Consider the following 4,527-nt stretch of genomic DNA (forward strand, 5'->3'; position numbering starts at 1 on the left):
TACAATACAATACAATACAATACAATACAATACAATACAATACAATACAAAAGGAGAACATGTCTGCTCCGAAGGGGTTGAAGATTTTACTGTTGATATAAGGAAGAGCACAGGCAGAGGCATCTGGAAGAGTCTAGAGTGAACCAGGCCATGAGGGAGAGGGCAGGGTGAGAGAGGAACAGAAGAGAGAGAGAGGCAAGGGGGCCTAAGAGGCCAGGAGGCCACAAGCCCAAGAGTATCAGACATAAAAAGGGCCATGGAGGCTCCAGCTGGATGTGGCAGCTTATCTGGCATCAATGGGAGGGGAGCCCCTTGGTCCCGTGGAGGCTTGATGACCCAGCTTAGGGGGAATGCTAGGGTACTGAGGCAGGAGGGGGTTGGGAGAATAGAAGCAGGGGGAGGCAGGGAGGGGATGGAGTTTAACTGGGAAGGGGAATAACCGTTGAAATGTAAATAAATAAGATAATCACTAATAAAAAGGAAGACATGTAGCCAAAATGGTTGGGTTATGTAGGGAAGAGCAGCTGGGGGGAAGGACAGTGGAGCTCAAGGGTTAGAGAGAGTCAGCCTAACCAACTCCATCTTTGAGAAGAAGTTCCATTTTGTCCAAGACCTGACCCGGGGCTAAACTCCAGTTCCAGGAAGAAAACCACAAAGTACACGTGAGCAAACATTCTATGGCAACTGCCTCTCCTGCCCCCCCCCCTTAACAACAGCCAGTCAGACTACAGCAGCAGAGTCAAGATACATATAGATAACCTAAGAGATTCTGCAGAAAACAGAAAACCTAGCCATCCTGTTTGTCAGGTGGTTTTGCCCCCCCACCCCCGCCCCAGTTGGATTCCTGCAGATTACCTGAGAAATGCAATTTTTAAAACTTGCTGACCCGTGTGGAAATTCCCCAACTTGTTGTAACCACAATAAATACCCCGTACCCCTAGACTTGGGACTCTCACTCCGATCTGCTGTGATGACAACGGCAAGTGTCCTTCCTCGTGAGCGAACTCTATTGTAATAAAGACCCTTGTATGTTTGCGTGGGAATTGGCTCCTCCGTGCTCTTTGTGGTCCCTGCGATTTGGGAACAACAGAGGGTAGAAGGCAGGGTGAGATGCAGTGAGATGCGGTGAGAACCCGGAGTCTGGTAGAGACTGCCCAGGTACCAGAGTCCGCTTTGATATGTTAATAGGCACCTCAGCCTTTGTCCCTGGTTCCAGACCTAACAGGATAGAATCACCAATTATTTGAAACTGAGACTTGGAGCAGGTGTGAGAGAAAGACTGGGAGATTTGGTGGGAGTCTGCTAAATCCGAAATGCCCGTTAGACAGGTGGGAGAGATGCCCAGGAGGATGAGGATCCGAAGTTAAGCAACTTAGTCTAATGCCTGCCCTTCACCTACCCTCCGACCTGCAGGCTAACGAGTATCTGCTCACATCATTTCTTGTAATAATTGATATCACAGAAGTTACACAGAGTCTGTTTACACTTGTTATTTCTTTGAACCACTCACTGCTACGAGGAAGGTTTACTAGGTGAGGAAATTAGGCATCTTGTTTAAGATCCCGTTGCCAGGAAGTGGTAGAGGGTGATTTCAAGACAACTCCCTCTGTCCAGTGCTGCTCTGGAGAGTGCTTCCTACTCAAGCGTTGACCTCCCGTGATGAAGTCAGGGTGTGTTCTGCCTACTGGGGCAGTTTTGTAGGCCTCTTGACTCTGAGATCCTTATCAGCTTTACATCCTGGGCTTCTTTCTATCAGATGATTTGGAAACTGTAATGACTTTTTACAATTGTTCACCTCACAGCAGGAGAAAAACCTGTTTCCAATCCAGAAAAGCAGCTAGCTTCTTCAGAATGTCTTCCGATAGTGAGCAGCTTCCCTCATCCTCCCAGACCCAATCTAAGAGCCTTTCAAGTGAATGTTAAATTAAAAATCAACAATATTGTCACGACTACCTCAATTAAATACACAAACATCTGCTAATCATGAATCAGAGGACAAAAAAACGAAGCCGGCACACATTTGAATAGAAGTCACAAAATTGCTGTCATAACTCTTCCCCAGTCTCTCCTTTGCTCCCGCCGCCCTCCCACCAAGTTATCCTTAATGACCGCGTCACTGTTCTTCCCACCAAAAACTGGCTTTCAAGTCTAGGAGAGCATCAGAAAGTCCCTGCGGAGCTTCCAGCTGGAGAAGTGTCACAGACCACTGAACTCTAAAATGAGCTGTCTCTGTAACAAAAGGTCCCTTTCCCTTGGAATAACTTCAAGGGATCTCACACTGAGACCCCACTGCTCCTTTTTGTATTCCAGTTTGATTAAACTGGGACTTGTTCTATGCTCTGGGCTGTTGAGAACACCAGGTGGTGGATCCGAGAGATAAAGGCTTATATAGATCCTTTGTTAGAGACAGACACTCCCTTTATACAGCTCCCAACCTCTGCACCTACGAGCCAGGAGCATTTCAGACAGCCTCATGGTTATACACTGAGGAAACAATCAATAAATCAATTTCCAATTCTCTCATGACTAGAGATTACCGTTGGCGGTTAAACATAGCCTACCCACTGGCTAAAAATGAAAGAGCTAAAACTTAAGCACTTACACTTGGTGTACATGAATGAGATCATCAAAGAATAAATGACAGTTATTCTACAAAACAAGTGTGTATAATAAAAGAAAGGAAGGAAAGGACAGAAGGAAAAGAATGAGTGTGTGCAAGATCTAACAGTGGTTGTTCTTCATCGATTCTGAAATTCACAGAAAAGCTAATGACTAATCCCCCTGGCTATAAACTACCCCACAGCCTGGCTCTCTCATGGCTTGTGCAACCTTGTGTTCCCAGTCCCTCATGTGCTATGTCATTTGTTTAAGGTGTTTAATAATAAATGTAATAAAGATAGTGATTATTTATTAAGAACTTCTTTGTAATTATGTCAGTCTTTGATTGCTGTGTGACTGTTTACCGTAAGCCTGGTGGCTTAGGTCAACCCCATTCAGTGTCTCGTGACTCTATAGTTCATCAGTCTAGGTTCTGGGCTCACAGTCCCATGAGACTGAGGGTGGGAGACCAGCTAGCTGGGCACTTATCCAGAGGATCTGGGAAGAACTGGCTTCTAAGCTAATCCATGATGCTAGCCTAACTTAGTTCCGTGCTATTCTAGAATTGTCATTTCTATCTCTTTGCTGGCTGTTCAGCCTAGGTTTCTGATAGCCTCTGAGAGATCCCCACATTCCTTCTCAGTTGACCCATCCATCTTCAAAGCTACCAGCATCACTTCAAGTCTTTCTCAAGCTGTGAATCTTTGATTTCCTCTTCAGCCAGCAACAGAAGGAAACATTCTGTTTTTAAATGTGCCCCCATGATTAGACTTTCCCCTTCCCAGGTAATCTCCCTACCTTAAAATCAACTGTGCATGAACACAGGGGGAATATTGTACCATATTCCCAGATTCTCCAGGGAAGACATCATGGAGATCACATTTAAGAGTATATAGCACAGTGGTAGATATTGTTCAAGTGTTTCACATTCAATAATTTATCAGCACTTACAGCAACCCCATGATCCCACCTGTTAGGTGGATCCCGTTGTCTTCTCCACCTCTTAGCTAAATCGTTTGTCTAGATCTCCCAGCTGCTAATGGCAGGACCTACATCTCCATTTGGTAGGCTGGTCTCACACCACACCTTTTAGCCACCATACTGTGTTGCTTTTAAATCAGCGATTTCCAGGACTAGTGCGTGAATAATTCATTTGGTGTGGGACCAAGAGACAACCCGGAGGATGAACTAATTTCTTGATGAATATGGAAATTTTTGTGTGAAGTTCTTCAACTGATTTTTCTGGAAATGAAGGGCCACAAAGTCTCAAAGACACAATCTTAAAGAACTGCAACTGAGTGCCTTCAACAGAGGTCCCGGGTTTCAACTTCTGGTGTTAGTAAGCAACAGTGCTAAAGCATAGAACTGTAAATATCCAAGGCCATTGAGGGATAGTTAAAGGGGCTGCTCTTAACTGTAAGAGAGCATTATGCATGGTCCTTGCTGGATATAACGTTCTTAAGTGAGCCATCTACTCTCTGGGGCAAATACTGACAGTTGAACAGGACACCTCCATATGCTAACAATATGCTAATTTGGATTCTAGGGTCAAAATTTGTAATCAGAACATTGCAAGAAAGGAGTCTGTCTAAAACTAAAGTCATTCCTCCTGTCTGAGACGTCAGCTGCTCATTCTTTGGGACTTACCCTCTTCTTTTCACGCAGCTGCAATGTTGTAGAACTAGCACTGAGTTTAGTCAAGAAGGCTTGAGTTCCAGTGCTTATACCTTGTGTGACCTCGAGCAAGTCAATTTGCTTCTTGAATTTTACATATCCAACTTGTAAAATAGAAAGGACAAGATTTACCTCATAGAACTTTGAATTTAAAGAGAGAGAGAGAGAGAGAGAGAGAGAGAGAGAGAGAGAGAGAGACTTAATGGACGGTTCTTGTTCCTGTTTAAAGATTACAGCTATAATACAGATTTCCAC

The sequence above is a fragment of the Grammomys surdaster genome, unplaced genomic scaffold (genome assembly GCF_004785775.1).
Source record: "Grammomys surdaster isolate TR1022 unplaced genomic scaffold, NIH_TR_1.0 259, whole genome shotgun sequence".
Taxonomy (NCBI): domain Eukaryota; kingdom Metazoa; phylum Chordata; class Mammalia; order Rodentia; family Muridae; genus Grammomys; species Grammomys surdaster.